At 39.2% G+C, this 21,318-nt stretch overlaps 1 long non-coding RNA gene across 1 annotated transcript in view; it reads right to left on the bottom strand.

Moving 5' to 3' along the window:
• The window catches only part of LOC149213106 (uncharacterized), a 155,173-nt gene that overhangs the window by 46,334 nt on the left and 87,521 nt on the right, over nt 1–21,318 (bottom strand). The gene's annotated exons all lie outside the window — the stretch shown is intronic.

Below are 21,318 nucleotides of genomic sequence, written 5' to 3'. Positions count from 1 at the left end.
AGGAAGAATGCGCATAGTACTGTACCAAAAGCATAGTCATGGCTCACCTACATAAACTTAACTATCATTTCACCAACGACAACATCATCTTGGCCCACCCACAGTAGGTCCTAGCCAAAACACTCTCAACTAGCATCATCTACCCACCAGTGATGTTGTGGAACGCATAGCTGCCGAAGACCCATAACACAGCTATGGAAACAACCTGTGTCTCTGGCCGATCTAAATCACCAATCGGGATAGTCATGCCCTTCACATGCACATCCTGTGGACAGTGGCACTCCACAAACTCTTCAATGTTCCTCCCACAAGGAAACACCAGATGGATATCCCCCACCACTCTAAGGGGAGGGAATCTAGTGAAGAAATAAATATCCTGTAATGTGAGCTCAATATTGTGCCCCTGCACGACAAACACCTCATGGTCTAGATCCCAATAGCTCACAATTCTCAATAACAAGGGCTCACCTACCCTCATCAATGGGTTCTCTACCAACTTCAGAACCCCATAGCGAGCCAACGCCCCTCGAACCCCCTGATCCATATGAATCTCAAATCGGAGGGTATCCAAGTCTCACTCACACCAGTTGATTTTTAGCTCTGCCATGCTTGCAAAACACCACATGTCTTGTCAGTTGAGAGAAGAAAACATTGTTCTACACTAATCAACCTACAACCCCCATCAAGCAATCAAACCACCCCTCTTTTCAGCCCCAAATCATAGTTTTATGCCCAGTAAGTGTGAGCTCGCAGGTTTTCACCTGTTTCCTGTAATCCAAATCGCACTTCTAGGCACAAAAGGTGTGATTAGATTGTGAAGAGGAGGAAGGGTCTCCTAGGGAGCTGCCAGTAGCCAAAAATCAGGAAATAAATAACTGAAATTGAATAGATGAGTAAGGCCACCTACCTGAAAGTCGCAGATCCTAATTCTAATGGTCGGTTTGTCCGCTATGATCTCCACAAGATTTAGGGCCTTTTCCTCCTCTCCAAATTTACCACAACTCACTTTAAAAATGAATTCCAATTGGAGGGAAAATGTCCTTTCATAGAAAAATACACAATTTTTCTGTCACCCGCTTTGACCAAACGGTAGCTCAGCTTGACGAACAATCAACATCATTGGAAATCTCTCATTGAGTACTATAATGAGACTTTCTCAATTTTGGATGTTTTGAAAATTCACTAGGAAGCCATTTTTCCAAGAAGGGTCACTTCGTCGCCTCTCAAAATTGGATTTCTTCTTATGTGATGCTTGTAATTTGGGGACCACCTCCCTTGGAACTTGTCATCTCACGGGTCAATTTTCATCATGTGTAACCATCATTTACTCATTTTTTCATGGTCCCCACCGGGCCTATTCTGTGTGGCAGCGTCATCGAGTCACCCTTATTCAGAGCATCCGCGATGAGTCACCCTTGCATCCATGGAGTTTGTTTCATATCCCATTATATCATCTCACAGTATTCCATCCATATTTTGATACCGTTCATCCTGTCTTGCCATTTTGGCCTCCATTCATACTGTTCACATCCCATCTGGAGTTGAGTCAGTCACTGCCAGGTCAACCATGCACTTTATGCTCTGACAAGGGAAGTCATCTATTTGTCCCTCAATCCCTCATTTTCCATTATACATGGTGTTAGTCCATCAGTCACATTACTATTTTCCCTCATACCTTAGTTGAGGATCCTCATTGCCTCACCTATCGTGGGCCCTATTCTGTCGACATCAACTCATTTATTCCATAAGAACGACCTAGAGGGCGGTGTATCTTGGTTCCAACTTCCATTCTTGTTTGATACTTTGGATTGAGTAAAGGGACACATTCTTGCCCTTTGACTTGGTTGTTTCATGTTTGTGATCCATACACTCGATGGTCCAGTGATGCAGCAGATTGTACCAGTGGTTCCTAGGTGTGCGTGAGATGTTTGAGACCTCATGAGGGGGTGGCCCTTTAGGTAGCCCCCCACATGCTCGGATGCATTCCTATTATGCTACAGCCTTAGATGCAGTTTCGCAAATATAATGGGTTCGATTCCTACCAATCACAGTGTTCATAGCATGCACATCTCTTTCAGATGATCCATTTAGCTTTGCAGATCCCTTCCTTGTTCAAGAGGGATTCTTCGGTTGTTCTACCGTCCCTCCAAACCATTTTTTGAGGGAAGGGCCATTATATCTCATGTAATCAGTTCATATTATATTTAATCCTGGCTCATATTTTTTCAGGTGAATTATATATATGGGACATTTTGTATTATTTTCTGACTCAATTATGCCAACATGTCATGTACCATTCAGCATGTACATCATTGCTCAGTTTGATGTTTCTCAGAACACCATTATTATTGTACTAAGTTATCTCGGCGGGTATATGTATGCTTCCCCCACCTCATTGAGGTCTGATCCCACAACATAAAAGGTTACTTGCATTGGTCTTTCTCCCTCTATCCCTATCCTCCTGCTTCAGTTGTATTGGTCTCTCTCTCTCTCTCTCACTTCACTTTGTTGTGTAGTGATTGTGTCTTTACAACACAGTTCAATCATATGTTTTCCTCCTAACACTTGTATATTAGGGGAAATCTATTATCACCAAAATATTGATCATCTACCTAATTTACTAGATGGATCAACTACACCGTGTAAAGCGAATTTTACAATAGTAAAATTTCTTTCACTATGAAAATTTACTTAATAAACCACCTTTGTTAAGTAATTTATAATTAAACTCATGCAAAATAATTAAATAATCAATATTTATTTGATTTTCTTCTAGGAATAATTGATTAAACCATTGTTCAATTATTATTCCTTGTCATATTTGACCCAATTATGAAAATTCAATAGCTAAATTATTAATTTTCTTATTTTTCTCTAGGAATAATTAATTATTATTCCTTGTCAAATTTGAAAAATCCCTTGGGAATAATTAAATAAATCATTATTTCTTTATTATTCCTTAACCAATTTGTTGAGATGATAAGTAAATCATTTATTTATTTATTATTTCTAAATAAATTTTTAAATATTTTTTCCCTCCTAACCAAATACAATAAAATATTCCAAGTCATTATTCCAAGAATGGGGTTAAAAATATTTTATTATTGCTCATTATTCGAGGATAAATAGAAGGGTTTTCCATTCATTATTCATTTTGACTATTTTCGTTGTTGCATTCACTACTGTAACTCTGATTATTTTCATTGATGAACTCCATTTCTCTACCATTTGAGTTCCCATTAAGGTCAAACATTCTATTTGTTGGGTTTTCACATTATAGAGGAGAGAGACTCTAAAGAAGATGAAGACATTTGAGGATATCCAAGAACCCATCCCATAGAGGGGGACAGGTAACATTTATTTGTTCCCTTCACAAGTGTTATAATAAAATATATTCTTTGTATATATAGTTTCCATTGGATTATTTGAGTTATTACTATTTCTTTTTGTTGTTTAACTATGATTGTGGAATAGATTAGGACTTTCGCAGGTTTTGTTTCTATCATTTGTTGCAGATCTACAATTTTTAGTAGCCATTTATATTATTGATATTGTTTATCATCCACAATCTTAAGTGGGTTCTTTTCATACATCTTTGAGAAGAAAACACTACAAGAGAAAGAATTCTGGAAAATGCGTGGAGCAAGGACCCTTGAAACCCTCAGTCTTTGGCAGAGAAATTTGGCCTCCAAGTGATCAATGTCCAAATTTGGCTATGGGTTCAACCTCAATCCTAGGATGAGCTTGATTAAACAATTTATATTCTTCCTTGGGATCAAGTTTAGAAACTCTGCCTTCCAACCTTTGCAATTTGACCTCTTTTACCTCAAATGAAATGAATCCATAACTATTTCAAGGAGACACTTTAGATCTATGAGAAAGTTAAAAATGGCATCGAAAGGCGGGGTCTCCTCCTTATATTTAAATGATCCAACCCCTTTCCAATATAGATTACAAAAATATATTCATACAATTGATCTTGAAATGAAATGGATATAATCCAATATGATACTTGTGCTTAGAATTTAGCCTTTGAACCCTTGGTGTTTGACCCACTTGAAGGAGTTGAACTCTTCCATTGGATTTCTATAGACCTGTAATCAAATTATAGTCAAGATGGTAGTACTTCCTACAACAAATCTCATAGCCTTGCAATATAATTGAAAAGAGACCCTCAAATTTGATAGGGGTTCGATCACGACCCCGTAAACTTGAATGGATAAATATGGTAAAGTAGACCTAGGTCCAATCTAAAAATTTGGTAAAGTAATGTTTTCTATTTTGTTTGCAATAAAGTAATAACTCTCGGGATGCACAGCTCTGATACCACTATAATTTCCCAATCATCAAAATTTTAGTCAGTTCTGGTACATTGTAGGTGATCTAATAAAATTCTTGCAGTAAAAACATCGAACACAATAAATATCTGAGAATACAGCCTCTGATTTATGTGAATAAATATAAACAAAATTACATGCCCATAGAATAAATACTAAAGCTTGTGCCTTGGCATGTATGGCTTCCCATCAACAGAGAAATTAAATATGCTAAATCACAATCTTAGATCCTCGATGGGTCCACTAGAGAAATTACTCCCATGGGGTTTTCATCCTTGGTATCAACTAGAACTTGCCTTGACAAGCTCTCAACAAAAGAAAAATAGATAAATAACTCTCGATGATTACATTGTGAGGCTCCTGTCCCCTTTTATATGCTTCATTGAATCTCTAGAGACTTTATTTTATTACTTTCACTCAAAAAATGAAGGCAAATACCATGGATCAATCCTATGGGCAACTACAACGGTAAATACCATGGGTAGATTCTGTCCACTTTAACCATATCCACAAAAAAAAGAATATTACAAATCGATCGCTTCTTATTTAGTCTAAGAAGTTTATGTTTAGGAATTCCCCAAGATCCATAAAAGCATAAACTTAATAGAAATTACTCGTCAACACCACAAAGTATGTTATTTTTATTGAGAATATTGAGCACATGGAAAGATGCTTGTTAAAGTGGATGTTAGAGAAATTCCTAATGCATAGGTCTAACAATAACAAGAATTGTGTTACCTTTTGGGTAATTTTCTTAAGAATCCTAACTATGTCTTAAAAATGTAGCTCAGGGCATTAAATTTAAACGATATTCCTTATTGATTTTGGGATTGGGATGAGAGAGAGATAGGAGATATTGTCTATTCTAAAAATAAACATCTTTTCACTTGTATCTTTTCCATACATAATGTCTCGTTTTCATAAATTAAATGGACAACCTTCTTTCCTTAATTCTTCATGAGAAACCATCCTTCCAAGAGGCATTAAGGCCATTTCTAGACAAGTAAGGCCACCTAGTAAGTCATAGATTCGAAATCCAATGACTCTGCTACGAGCTCACCAAGATTTAGTACCTCTTACTCTTCTCTAAATTCTCCAACAAATCAATGTACAAATGAATTGGAATTGGGGACAAGAAGCCCTTTTATAGGAGAAACTCTAGTTTTTTTTTGCCATTAGGAGTAAATGGTAGCTCGGTTTGACAAACCATCAGCACTGTTCGAATTCTCTCACCGATCTCTACAATGTTGCTCCATGTTTCTCCTAATTTGAAACTTCACCACAAAGCCATTTTTTCCATGAGGTCTCACTTTGGCGCATTAAATAAAATCTCTTAATATGAGTCACATGTACTCTCGTACCACTTTTCCTTTGAACTTTTAGAATTATGAGTCGAGTTCTGTCACGAGTAATCACTATTTACTCATTCTATTATGGCACATTGCGGGCCTTTCCCATGTGGAAGCATCATATAGTCACCTTTCTTCAAAGCATTAGAGATGAGTCACCCCTACATCTATGAAGTCTGTTCAAAGTCCCATTGAGTCCTGTTACAATATATTATCCATCTATGTGTCGCATTCATCCCATTTTTCTTATATTTGACCTCCATCTATCCTCATGCGCCTTTGAAAATCCTTTGTCTGAGTAATTGACCATCCCTTATGGAATTGTGTCAGTCACTACGAGGTCAACCTTGCATGTTATGCTCTGACAAGGTAAATCATAACTCCACGAGTCCCCATATCTTCCAATTATCATCCCCAGTGTTAGTTGTTATTAGCCATAATACTATGATCCTTGTTCCTTTGTTGAGGATTCATAATTTCCTAAACTCTAGTGGGCCTACTTTTGTTAACATCAACACATTTATTCCAGGAGAGTAGTCTAGAGGATGGTGTACCTTGGTTTCATCTTTCATCCTTTCTTGGTGCCTCTAATCAAGCAAAGTGAATCATTATTTCCCTTTGTTATTGGGAAATTTAGTGTCCACTTGGAGCTGCTAGTCCCACCAAGACTGGTAGCTATCTTAGAAACAAACAAACTAAAACTACTTTCACTTTCCTTTATGAGAAGTAGATAAGAGGGGAACAAGGACACCAACCTCAGTCTTGCGCTTGGTTCCTTGTTTAGTTCCTCTCTCTTCTGACAAATCTTAGCTACTCCTCCTTCGTCTAACTAGCTTCAAAGAGCACCTGTGGAATCAAAGCAGCATAATACTATCGAAGAACAAAGATCTACAATCATAAACAATACAGGACCAGATATGTATTGACCACACAAATGCATATATCAACAAACATACAAGAATGTGGAGGAAAAATTGAATAGATTCATTAATATCAAGAATAGCAAAGAGGATTACAACCAATTGTTCTGACCTAGTGTCATCCTCTCAGCATGAAAGCCCTTCTTCACCTCATGAAAAGCTTAGATCACCCAACACTATGATGTTGCACCAGGAAACCAACAACACTTCCTTACCAAATACAAGATTCCAGCCTCTAGATCTCTGTGATGAGGGATCCATATATAGATGATTGCAAGGGGGTGAGTCAGCTTCTGGGATTTTGATTAGTGTCCTCTCTCTGATAGTTCTTAATTCCACTTGGAGATTGATGATATCTTACTCATCCCTGGGTGAATTCAGAGAGGCAAGTGTCACAGGAGAAGTTTCTGGAAGATTCCATGATCATCCACCTTGCAAACTGTCTCTGCCATTTGTCTACGCTCACCCATCACACCCTACAGAAGGGCATTCCTGTATGCATCACACTTTTTACACTGAGCAGGTGAGATGCATCACACCCTCTGCACTGGGCAGTCTGTATCGTCCAGTTTTGACCAGTTCTGAGCAGTTTTCTGTGGAGAACTTCTGGGAGATGATGTAATCAGCTGACCTTGTTCCTTTAGGGTGTGAAGCAACACTTTTAGGGACTTAGGATCCCTTGGTTTATGGACATGTATGATTGGGGTTGCAATGCCCAAAAATGTCTATAACAGTTTCCCCCTAAAGCATGAGGTTGTTAATCTTTTGATGTCGGGAAAAATGCTTTATCATGAGGATCTGAAGTTTTTTCGAGATGGAAGGCGACCTGTAATAAGATACAATAAAATACATTATCTTCATAATATTTTTCATGATCTAGCTGAGGCGGGCATTCCCATGCTCAGCTTTATAAATTCATTTTCATGCACATAGGACAGACAACCGTTTGTGTAGCAGACTGATGATTCGGACGGATTCATCATCCTTTGATTCAGATGATCATCTGTTTGGAAATGATGTACATTTGATGTCTTTATATTCCTGAATATATCGCAGCCCGGATGGATGAAACTAGATCCAGGGTCTTCAAACTCGTTCAATCTTCACTCGGAGTACAAGTCGATCCATGTGAAGGATGTTCTAGAGTCGAACATGGAAAGACATCGCCTGATTACCAGCTAATGATGTACACTGTTAATAGGCGCGAGAGGAATCACCGATAATGATGATGACCCTCAAGGTACTACAGTACAATTCACATGGTGTGAAAAAGGGACTTGGCATCAAACACCATGCAAAATCTTTTAGTCAAAGGCCTTTGATGTAAACCTGTCGCCAGAAGTGAGAAACTTGCCATTGAGGCATGCAAGCTTCAAAGTACTGAAAGGGTTGTTCCTAGGTCAACTTCTTGGATAATGAGCTGATGTCGACAAGAAGCGACCCGTTGTAGGAGGGCCTTAATGAATCCCACATCTACGACATGGAACGGAGCAAATGATTTTGGAGGTGAAAACGATCTGATGATACAAGGTTTAGGGTGGTGGTCATGAAAGAATGGAGCATGAATGCATTGTAGTGGATGAGACACAGGTGAATTCTCTGAGCGACTTCTCTTGAACATACCGGCGACACTGAAATGGATTGGTAGCGTTAACCCCAAAGATGGTTGGTATGATGGACCAATGGTGATATGACCGGTGAATGGAATAACCCAACTGTTGGAAATAATACTGAGAGGGGGGGTGAATCAGTATTATCAGATCAGATAAAACTTTTTCAATTTCATACTCAAATTCATACACGCAGCTTCAGTTAAGGACATCAGCATATATACGCGACTTTGTTAAGGGCAACTAGCGTACATGCAGTAATCTTATGATTCAGTTAGCTTATCTTCAGAACATTATTAACCATATTAACAGTAAACAGGTGCAGTATAACAGAACAGATCATCACACATAAGGCACACACATGAACACCATGATATAAGGTGGAAACCCAATGTGGGTGAAAACCACCTGCTGCAATTTGTTTCTATCTTCCTTTAATAAGAAACTTCTTTTACAATGTACTGGTGCAGTCCTTTACCAGCACGTAGGCTACAACCTGCAGAGGGCTACAACCCTCATAGCTCTTGTACTAGCCGATCCATTTACTAGTACGTAGGTACCTGCCTACAGAATGCTCCAACCTTTACTTGTTTTCCAGCTGCTACTGGAAGGGAGCTACAACCCCCTGGCTCTTGTACTGGCTGATATGTTTACCAGTACGTAGGTGCCGGCCTACGATCTTCCCAGAACCACGTTTCATACATTTTCATACTGGATCCATAAGACAATCACCATTGTAGTACAACCTGCATCATCAATCACTGAAACACCCAATACTGAATCACTGAAACCCTGTCAACAACATCATAACAACAACCAGATCCAACTCCATCTTCAAATATCATACTTCACATTGTATACGCTACTTGGAGGAACCCAACCTGCGTGTATACGCTCTTTTACCAAAACCAACCTGTGTACAGATCTGCAAATTCAAGCTTAAAATTCCGCAGCTATATCAGACATCAAAACATACCCAGATCATAATAATAAACATGCGTCAGTACATCTAGTCTATCCACAGTCAAACCATATGAAGATAATCATTCCAAGCCTTGAGATCTCGTTCCATCATCTTTCACATGAGTGAAACCTTGGTTCAGATCACCAACCCATAACAAGCATTTGGATCTCACACTTCCTCAGATCTTCATCACTCACACACACTCCCTTACCCATCTGGCCTAATGATCTTCTCCTTATATAGGCTTAGGTCCTTCACAATACCACGGTCCAAAACCATAGTAACACAATACCATCAACTCAATACTAGGGATCAACATGTCTGTCGAGACTCCATGGTCCAAAACCATAGGCACAAATTCCAAGGACTAACTACCACGGACCAAAAGTAAGCTTTCCGACATGTACGATATTTTCCGTTCATGAAACTGCGTGTATACCCTACTTGGTATATAGCGAACCTGCGTACACGTGACTTGGTATATAGTGAACCAGCGTGTATACGCGACTTGGTCTTAATGAACCTGCGTGTATGAACTTTCTTGGCCTGCTGTACTAAGATCTGTCCTCTGATTAATTTGCCATCACCTGTACCAACCTCTGAGTGAGTTGCCATCAAGGACAACACTTGAATCATAATGCCAACAATCTACACTTGAATCATAATGCCAACACCAACCCGACTCGGACGTGGAGTGAAAGTGTCATGTTCAAGAGCGACTTGCTACCGATAAAGTTTTTTCAACTTTTCTTCCCAATTTTTCCCCGTCATCGTTGACCAGTACCTCTTTATTTTTATCAATCTTGAGGAGGATAACATATGCTTGTTCTATAATTCGCCCTTCGGGCAAACCCATCGCTATGTTTTAATGAGCCTAGCGATAGTGAAACTCGATCTCGTCCATTTGGACAAGTTTGTCGCTATTGATTTTAACGAGTTTAATGACAATGATAAGTCGGTCCTTTTTCAATTTTAGAGAGTTTGAAAAGGGATGGAAAGGAAAATCCAATAATCCCTTTTCGTCATATAATCCCTTATGTCCGAAAAAGTATAAAATAATACGAAAGGGATGAATTTTCGATAGTTTTAACGAGCCGAACAAGACAAGCGCTCGATATTTTTGTGTAATAATCCCTCAGGTCCAAAAAGATTAAAATCTAGAGGAGGGATAACACTTACGGTAGCTTTAACGAGCTAGAGAGGCCAACCGCTCGGCAATCTTTTCATATTTTACGAGTCAGGTGAAAAGAGCTTAAAGGAGACTCATTTTTTGAGGAACGAGTGATAATTTCGGGTAGCAGCTGATTCCAGGTAAGGTTTGGAATTTTCCTGTTGGTTCCCTATAATACTAGTGATTACCCCATTACTATTGTAGTTATACCCCTTATTTATATTGTTGTGCCCCTATTACCCCCATGTTGTTATTTTCGTGCCCCATAGAATCCCTTTATATATATATATTTTTTTTTTGTAAGCTGGGGCGAGACTCTCTGATTTACATGTCCATTATGTACCGCTCTACGGGGGAGGGGTAGCCCAAGATTTGAACCCAATACTTCCAGTTCGGTGAGACTTCATTTCCATGGCCCTTGCCGCTTGAGCTACCCCATGTGGACTGAATCCCTTTATATTATTATTGTTAGGTCGGCTAGATTATATTGTGACTCCTTAGACTCCTATATATAGAAAGGAGGTTTTCTCATTTGTATCATCCAAGAATTGTTCATTTATGTAATGTAAAGGAGGTTTCCCCCTTGAGGAGGCTGAATTCTAAGGCGTTGATCTATCTTTTCTATCTTTTCTTGAGCTGGTTTCATAACATTTGGTATCAGAGCTTTGGATTCTAGGGTTTCGTTGCTCCAAACAGGTCATCGTGGAATTTTCACTATAACGTTTTTTATGTGACGTTTCAGAAGTCGCAAAAAAAAACCCATTTGAGAAGGAATCGTGTTGAACCTTGGGTCCAAATTTCAGAGCTTTTCGCGCGATATTTTCAGAGATATGATCTGAGGAAGTTGGTCATTTTGCAGACTCCTGAATTACATTCAAAACAGGTGACCTAGGGAAAATCGTCATAACTTTCTCTCTGAGGATCGGATTGAAATTTCGTAAGAAGGTACAGAAAAAGGACAGACCGAAGTTTCTTTTATGCATTTTTTAGATCGATAGGTCGAAACGGTGACTCGTGGCATGTCGTACAAGTTTGCTCTACTGAACTAATCTATAAGCAAGTCATTGTGGGAGATTTCACATAACTCTTCCTTGGAGAAACCAATTTGGGTCAAACTTGTGGCATTGGAAAGAGGACTGAAAAGGCTACTATAGGGCAAAATTTTAGAACTGAATGATCTGAAATTACAGAGATACGTCAGATTCAATATCAGGCTTCTACAAAGTGAAAAAACGTGTGTAGTTTTTTTTTTAATTTTTGCATAAGCTTGGTTTGAAGGAATTCAAAGGGCATAGTAAAGCATTATTATTGGTAACTAATGCTCTGAGGAAAGAAAATGAAAACACCTAGTAAGGAACCTGAAAGCTCTAGCATGACTCATGAAGAAGAGGAAGAAATGCTACATGATATATCAAAATTACAAGAACAAGTGCAACTAATGTCACGCTCACAAAAGCTAACAGAAGCTAAGATAAATGGCGTGGAATCTAAGATAAAGGGAATGGAAGCTAAGATGGATGATTCAAACACAGATTTGAAGAGAGACATGGCAGATTTGAAGATATATTTGAAGACAGACATGGACGAATTGAAGATAAATATGAATAAGTTGCTACAAGAAATGGGCACTAAGGATGAAAGGGTACTAAAGGAAACTCATGATGACAATAAAAGAAATGTTAATCATGATTCCATAGATGCTAATGTTGGATCGAAGACTCACCATATTCCAAAAATCGATATGAGGAAGTTTGATGGCAAGGATCCTGCCACATGGATATTACAGATGGAGCAGTTCTTCGATCTCAATAATGTGAAAAACACACAAAAGGTACGTATGGCAACTGTATATTTGGAACCAAATCAGTTTGTATGGTATCAATGGCTTTGCTCTCCTAAAAAATTTATCACTTGGGGAATTTTTACGGAAGAATTGATAGCACATTATGAAGATACAAAAAGCAACACTTTTTTTAGCCAATTGATAAGTCTCAAACAAAAGGGTTCAGTAATGGAGCACATTGAGGAGTTCCAAAAATTGAACATAAGGGTAAAAGATATTCCAGAGGAGCATAGGATTGATGTGTTCATAGGGTCTTTAAAGGATAATATCCAACATGATTTTCGCCTTTGGGAACCTGATTCATTAGAGAAGGCATTCAGGTTAGCAAGAAAAATGGAAAGCAAAATTATGGCAACCAGGAAGCATACCACTCACAACTATAAAGACAGAAGTGTTGTTGCCCCTAGTCTTCCACAACCTATAAGGTTGACACCACAAAAATTGGAAGAAAAAAGAGCAAAAGGGCTTTGTTACAGTTGTGATAGCAAATACACTAAAGGTCATAAGTGTGCTGAGAAGAAATTATTCTACATAGATTGTGAAGAGGAAGAAGAAAAGGAGCAAGAAAGGTCAAAAGAAGAAGATATACTCCAGGAACAAAGCCTAGATGAAGAACAAATAAATCCGACCATATCTTGTAATGCATTGGCGGGAATTACCACTCCTCAAACCATCAAGATAGAAGGACAAATCAAGAAGAAAAAGGTAATAGTGTTGATTGATTCAGGAAGCACCCACAATTTTATTCATTGTAGGGTAGCAAAAGAATTGAATTGCTTCCTATATCCAGCACCAGAGTGTCAAGTGATGATTGCAAATGGAGGAACAATAAATTTCTCTGGAAGGTGCCATAATATCAAGCTATCCATGGGAGAATATGTATTGACTAGCCCAATGCTTTCCATTCCAATGGGAGGTGCGGATGTTGTACTAGGAGTCCAATGGCTACAATCCTTGGGTACAATAGCTTTTAATTTTCAAGAACTTTTCATCAAATTTTCTATGGAAGGAAAGGAAGTTGAATTAAGGGGTATTGCAGGGAAACCAAGAAAGATAATCAGCTCTAATGGTATGACAAAGCTTCTAAAAAAGGAGCAAAGAGGTGTAATTGCACAATTATGTTCGCTAGATGTTTCCACATTGGAATCATCTATTTCTCCAGATCTCCAAAAAGTCCTGGACAATCATTCCAAGGTATTTGAGACCTCCAAGGGTCACCCACCTATGCGTGATCATGATCATGCTATTCATCTGATTCCAGGAAGTGTTCCTCCAAACATCAGGCCGTACAGATATCCCTATGTCCAAAAAAGTGAAATTGAACGTATGGTTGCAGAAATGTTAGAGGCTGGTATAATTCAACCAAGTCAAAGTTCTTTCTCTGCTCCAGTAGTATTGGTGCACAAGAAGGATGGATCATGGCGCATGTGTCTGGATTATAGGGAGCTCAACAAGCTCACTATTAAAGATAAGTTCCCCATTCCTGTCATTGATGAATTACTGGATGAATTGCATGGATCAATTTACTTCACCAAGTTGGATCTTCGTTTAGGATATCATCAAATCAGAATGAAGATTGAAGACATTTCGAAAACGACATTTAGAACTCATGAGGGTCATTATGAATTTTTGGTCATGCCTTTTGGCCTTACCAATGCACCTTCAACATTTCAAGGTTTGATGAATTCAATTTTCAAACCATTCCTTAGAAAATTTGTGTTAGTATTTTTTGATGATATACTAATCTACAGCAAGTCTTGGAAGGATCATGTTGAACATGTTGACAAGGTGCTACAACTATTGGAGGAGAAACAATTATATGCAAAAAGATCCAAATGTTTCTTTGGAGTCCAGGAGGTGGAATATTTGGGTCATATTGTATCTCATGAAGGAGTTAAGGTAGACCCTAGCAAAATTAAAGCCATTAAGGAATGGAAAATCCCCACATCCATAAAGCATCTGCGAGGATTTCTTGGGTTGACAGGGTATTATCGCAAGTTTGTTAAGAATTATGGGAGAATAGCAGCACCTCTAACAACATTATTGAAGAAAGATTCATTTTCATGGACTCCGGAAGCAACAAAGGCCTTTGAACATCTTAAAGAGGCAATGTGCCAAGCACCGGTCTTAGCTACACCGGACTTCACAAAAACCTTTATTGTGGAATGTGATGCTTCAGGAAATGGAATTGGTGCTGTTCTAATGCAAGATGAAAGACCCATTGCTTTTGAAAGTCGTCCAATCAAGGGAAAGTTTTTAAGCAAAGCTATTTATGAGAAGGAAATGTTGGCAATACTCCATGCACTTAAGAAATGGCGACCCTACCTAATGGGAAGACACTTCAAGGTAAAAACGGATCATGATAGCCTTAAATACTTTTTAGAACAAAGATTATCCTCTGAAGAGCAACAAAAGTGGGTCACAAAGATGTTGGGTTATGACTTTGAAATCATCTACAAAAAAGGGAAGCAAAATGTGGTGGCAGATGCACTCTCAAGAAAGGATGAGGATGTGGAAGCATTGTTGTGCGCCATTTCTATTATCCAACCAGATTGGATAAACGAAGCAAGGGAGGAATGGAAGAATGATGAAGAAGTGTGGGCACTTATTCGAAAGCTACAACAAGATTCCAGTATGTCTGATACATTTAGCTGGCAAAATGATTCATTATGGTACAAAGATCGCTTATACCTCTGTAAGAATTCCCAGCTAAAACAAAAGATTCTTATGGAATTGCACACTTCTCCCTTAGGAGGGCACTCAGGATTTTTAAAAACTTACCACAGGGTTAAGAAGGAATTTTTTTGGGATGGCCTTAAATCAGATATTCAAAAGTTTGTGGCGGAATGTTTGGTTTGCCAACAAAATAAAGTTGAAACAATTAAGACACCAGGTCTATTACAACCTTTATCCATTCCAAGCCAACGTTGGGAGGAGGTTTCAATGGATTTTATCACAGGTTTACCCAAGTCTGAGGGAAAGAGTGTCATCATGGTGGTAGTTGACAGACTTACCAAGTATGCACACTTTTGTGCATTATCACATCCATTTAAAGCCAGTACAGTTTCTACTGCATTTATGGAAACAATTCAAAAGCTACATGGAAACCCAAAGATTATTGTAAGTGACAGAGATCCCATTTTCACTGGAAATTTTTGGACAGAATTATTTTCTTGTCTTGGTACTCAGTTAGCTCATAGCTCATCTTATCATCCTCAATCTGATGGGAAAACTGAGATAGTAAACAAATGTTTGGAAGGATATCTTCGTTGCTTTGTATCTGATAAACAGACACAATGGGTCAAATGGTTGCCTCTGGCTGAATGGTGGTATAACACTTCCTTCCATACAGCAACAAAAATGACCCCATTTATGGCACTTTATGGGTATCAACCACCATCCATCACATCATATTTAAGAGAAAATTCTAAGGTTCAGGCAGTGGAACATCACATCGAACATCAACAACAAGTCCTCCAACTCTTAAAGGATAACCTCGTGTTGGCACAAAATAGAATGAAACAACAGGCAGATCAACATCGCAGTGAAAGAAGTTTTGATGTAGGTGATTGGGTATTCCTACGGCTACAACCATATAAGCAAATGTCCCTAAAGCAAGCTAAGAAGGATAATAAATTATCACCAAAGTATTATGGTTTGTACAAGGTGTTGCAAAAGATTGGTACTATGGCATACAAATTGGAGCTTCCTGCAGCTTCTCGATTGCACCCAGTTTTCCATGTTTCATGTTTAAAGAAGGTTATAGGCGACAAGCTCCTAGTTCAAACAATATTGCCAGAACTTGACGAGGAAGGAAAAATTATATTGGAACCGGAAGCAGTCACAGAAACAAGAACTCGACAGCTACGAAATCGATCAATTTCAGAGTATCTTATCAAGTGGAAGAACTTATCCGCTGAAGATTCCACATGGGAGGATGAGAATTTTATGCAGAAGTATCCAGAACTACTCAAGCATTGAGGACAACACTTTTTTGAAGGAGAGGGGCATGTTGGGTCCCTATAATACTAGTGATTACCCCATTACTATTGTAGTTATACCCCTTATTTATATTGTTGTGCCCCTATTACCCCCATGTTGTTATTTCTGTGCCCCATAGAATCCCTTTATATTATTATTGTTAGGTCGGCTGGATTATATTGTGACTCCTTAGACTTCTATATATAGAAAGGAGGTTTTCTCATTTGTATCATCCAAGAATTGTTCATTTATGTAATGTAAAGGAGGTTGCCCCTCGAAGAGGCTGAATTCTAAGGCGTTGATCTATCTTTTCTATCTTTTCTTGAGCTGGTTTCATAACATTTCCAATCACGACAGTGTCACAAGGATGGCTAACAAAATCACTCGTCGCAGATGTTCCTCAAAAAGGGTAAACAATCAAATGGAGGCATATGATCGGCTAAAATAGAGTGGAGGTGATGATGAGAACACGACAAAGGCTCAAAAGCTGATGATAATGCATTCACAAAGGTTATTTACCAGAGATTGGGTCATTTTGTAATGAGCTTAAACTCTGTGGGAAACATTTGCTCATTGCTTAGGTTTAATTTTTAACGAGCTTGAACTTAACATAAAAACTGCTCGTGCCAATTATATAATAAACACATCTCATCGATAGATTCCATTTTTTATGGAGCTTGCACCTTTCGAAGCTTTGCCCCACATCCTTTCGCATGAAAGCTAGGAAAGACCAACTATTGTCCTAGGGGTTAGTTAACTACTAAGGTCAGGTAGGAAAATTTTTCCTTTACTTCTCCGGTGCCATTTGGCCCCTACAAAGGTGAACGGTCAATTTGACCATTCACCCAGCTTAAGCAGTTGAAGTTAGCGGAACTACTGTTAGTGTTACACTGGTCGCTTTTCACTTGCTTGCAAAATGTTAGCATGGCCCCAAGCATAGTGAAGTAGAGTTTCTAGATTACCCTTCAATTTTCAGACAAAACATTTGTTCTATCAGGAAAGGCCTACCTTCTAATGGAGGTATCTTATTCTGGTCTAATTCCCTCTTCCTATACGGATGGGTATCGGACTAGTCATATATCCTTCGCAAAAACCTACTCTATTGCCTAGAGTTTTCCTACCGGAACAAGCCAGGGTGCATGCCCCCTGGGTTTCAGTCATGCCCTCTTGAATTACTCACGTTCTTCAGGTGGACGGACTGGAGATTGATGAGACATTTCTTGTGTGAAAATACCATTTAGGGATGGCATTTGACTACTAGCTATGTGTGAGCCGAGGAACGAAAGCTGGTCTATGAGCTGGACCACTTGGCCTTCATGCGGAAAACACGTTACTCTAAAGAGTGAGGAGACAATGGCTCCCATGCTATAAATATAGTCACGCCCAAGGAGTAGATTATAGTCTAGAGGTCCTTGGACTACCATTGCGTTCATATAAATGGTTTTCCTTCTCAAAGTAATAGGCACATTTGGAAGGATCCCTAACGGTCGATTGGTTCCTTTGTTGAAGCCTGTCAGATTTCTCATCTCAAGCAGAAGCGATGGTGAACCAAGCACTTTCCAAGCAGTTGAGGAAAGGATACTCACAGAAGCCCCTTCATCCATGATGGCATTGACCATGACCACTCTGCAAGCTTGTACAATGATTCGGAATGGTACATTAGACGGTAAACAAGGTCTGCCTAGTAGATTCCAATCGAAGGGAACTATTAGGTTGCTTGGAGGTGTGACCGAATAGACAGTCGGATATGACTCTAACAAACTTCCTTCCTGTGGTAAAGGAATGGGTAGATTGCCCCCATGTTCATCGGAGTCTGTGTTTACGAAAAGAATTTGAACGGTGTCTTCTCATTCTCTTCAGTGACTATATCATCCGAAGATGGACCTTCTGAAGGCAAGACCGGGTCAACTGCCACCTCGACCTTTTGACTTTCGTCTGGTGTGGATTCAGAGGGTTTATCTTCAATGATGGACGCTTCGATCGACCACAATGGCGTGTCAGTTAGATTTTCAACCAGTGATGGACTCGGCAAGAGTTTCTTATATCCAGGACGAAGCTGTAGCGGTGAAGCCAGAAGGTTATCCAAAACTCTTTTAGCTTCGTCTAGGAAGGGACAACGGTGGACGATGTGATCGCCTTCACATAGTTTACAAGGGAATTTACATTTCCTTTTCTGTCCAGATACTTCGCTTTCACTAGTTGACAGTGTACTTTCAACACGATCAGAGGTTGATGACACCAGATTGTGCAAACGAGGAGACCAATCCCTTAAGATCTGAGGGATGTAAGGACAATCTCGATGATAGTGGTCTCCTTTGCAAATGACACATGGAGATTTAGGCTTGGACGGTGTAGTGTGTGGATTTTCATTAGACGATACACGATTTCCCCTTTTTGCCTTTGGCTCCTTCTTCTTCTTTTCCTTCTTCTCCTTCTTATTTACTTGATTTTCAGCTTTACCAGCTCCATCAAGCGAAGAGGATGGAAGAGAGGGAGAAACGGATGAAGTAGAAGGTTGGGGGGTAACTCTAGTATCATCTAGTTGCTGACTTTATTGTTCAGGAATCACGGTATTTTGAACGACAGAGATCGAGAAGAGCCATATGGGCAAGCCAATCATCAATCCTGGAAGTGACAATGTGGCTATATGAGGTGCACCAACATCTCCCCAAGAGGAGAAAGGACTAGGATTTCCTCCAAGGGGAAATCCTTGGTTGGTGGACTCCATTTTCCTCAACCTAAGACCAACGCGGGAATAGTGATATTATTTCGATTAAAATAAATTTTAGACGCTTTGACACAACATTTTTTTTCAATTTTTAAGAGTCGAAAAAAAATAAAAGATGACTCTAGTCGCCTTCGATTTTTAATGAGCCGGAAGTGACAAGTGCTCAGATGGACCTTTTCCTTTAAGGAGTCTAAAAAGGAACGAAAAAGACTACTCTAGAAATCTAGACATAGGGATTACCAAACCAATCGCAAAACTGCAGAATACTTTTTACGGTATGGCAGTCAATCTTCCCGAATGCTGTGTTCAGTGCATTGCGATTGATAGGGTGGCAGACATGGCTTCCTAAGGATAAAGGATATAGCCTATTGTGGTCTCCCAATATATACTCGACGGTACGTGGGAGCACAAGTCTGTACTAGTACTTGTCATCTCAAAGAGGAGGAATCACCCAACCGGCAATGAAAGTGATAGTTACCAGGCTTTACGACGTCGGAATGCGTCTCTAGCCTAGACTTCTAAATGTTGTGCGTTAGGTTCCGAAGCGTTTTTATGTTCATTGAATCTATTTTACAGTTGATCTTGCTTAAGAAAAGTGCCTTTTAGGTTCACCGCGTGATGTAGATTTATAATTCCTAAAATGCAATCTAAGATGATAAACAATCGTTTAATCTTCTTTTTGCAATGAAAATCCTAGCTACTAATGAAAGAGAAATGAGATTCTTTCAACATAGAGCACAGAGCACACACTAGATGCATTGTCCTAAATCAAACCAACGAGTAGTCTAAATGCAAATGCACATGCATGTATTTGTTTTCAGCCTTCTTAATGTGTGAATGACAAGAAGAATGCTAAGTACAAATCTGAATTATCTTTTCAAAGCGACAGTACTAACAATTTTTTCTTCAAAATATGAAAGGAAGATAATGACGACACTTTGAAATTTTTAATTGAAAACTGCTTTCGACACTTGGAAAACTACTAATTCAAATCAAATACAAGAGTAACAGTATAATCGACCATCAAGAACAATAAGATTCTCTTCTATGACTGAAAACGACACTTGCGACACTTCCAAATCACTGAAAATGGCGCACAATACATAAAAACATTCACAATTCTTTGCACGATGGAGGCGGAATGATGAAAGGAAGGGGGTTTCCACAGAGGTGTACTGATCACAGACAGCAAAACTCTAGAATAAAGCTAAAGAGAGTGAACAAAACCCCAAAATCTGGAAGCAGAAGAGGTCTTGTCTAATCAGTGCACCTCTAACATAGGGAAAGTGCGATGCAGTGCACCTACTGCACATGGTAGGTGCGATGCATCCAGATTCCTAAGAGTAGAAGGTGCGATGGTCCAGGGATGAGACTTCTACTTGGTTCTTAGTCACAGTTTGCAACTCAGTTCAGGGATTTAGGCCGAGCAAGCGATGTTCAGTAAATATAAATCACAGGGGCTGATCTAATGAGGTTACTAGAGCCACCACTAGGGCAATTAGAATGTTTCCAAATCGATTGTTTAGTTTATAAATAAAACCCGGAGATAGACTGAAGCAGCATTGATCTACTTTGCACTTGTGTAGCAAATGTAGTTCAAATGCTAGCTGGCTTGACTTCAGGCTTCGTTTGTAAGTTTATAAAACAAACAAATATAAACAAGCAAACAGTCTATTCGCTCCCCAGCGGAGTCTCCATTTTGTTATCGGAAAATCTAGTGTCCACTCGGAGCTGCTAGTCCCACTAAGACTAGTAGCTATCTTAGAAACAAACAAACAAAAACTACTTTCGCTTTCCTTTATGAGAAGTAGATAAGAGGCAAACAAAGGACACCAACCTCAGTCTTGCGCTTGGTTCCTTGCTTGGTTCCTCTCTCTTCTGATAGATCTTAGCTACTCCTCCTTCGTCTACCCAGCTTCAAAGAGCACCTATGGAATCAAAGCAGCATAATACTATCGAAGAACAAAGATCTACAATCATAAACAATACAGGACTAGATATATATTGACCACACAAATGCATATATCATCAAACATACAAGAATGTGAAGGAAAACTTGAATAGCTTTATTAATATCAAGAATAGCAAAGAGGATTACAACCAATTGTTCTGACCCAGCATCATCCTCTCAGCATGAAATCCCTTCTTCACCTCATGAAAAGCTTAGATCACCCAACACTATGATGGTTCACCAGGAAAGCAACAACACTTCCTTACCAGATACAAGATTCCAGCCTCTGGATCTCTGTGATGAGGGATCCATATATAGATGATTGCAGGGGGGTGAGTCAGCTTTTGGGATTTTGATTAGTGTCCTCTCTCTGATAGTTCTTGATTCCACTTGGAGATTGATGATCTCTTACTCATCCCTGGGCGAATTCAGAGAGGCAAGTGTCACAGGAGAAGTTTCTGGAA

Source organism: Pinus tabuliformis, chromosome 1_1 (assembly GCF_031772625.1).
Source record: "Pinus tabuliformis cultivar Carrire ecotype Pingquan chromosome 1_1, CPIR1, whole genome shotgun sequence".
Classification (NCBI taxonomy): domain Eukaryota; kingdom Viridiplantae; phylum Streptophyta; class Pinopsida; order Pinales; family Pinaceae; genus Pinus; species Pinus tabuliformis.
This window is presented reverse-complemented; position numbering and strand designations above follow the sequence as displayed.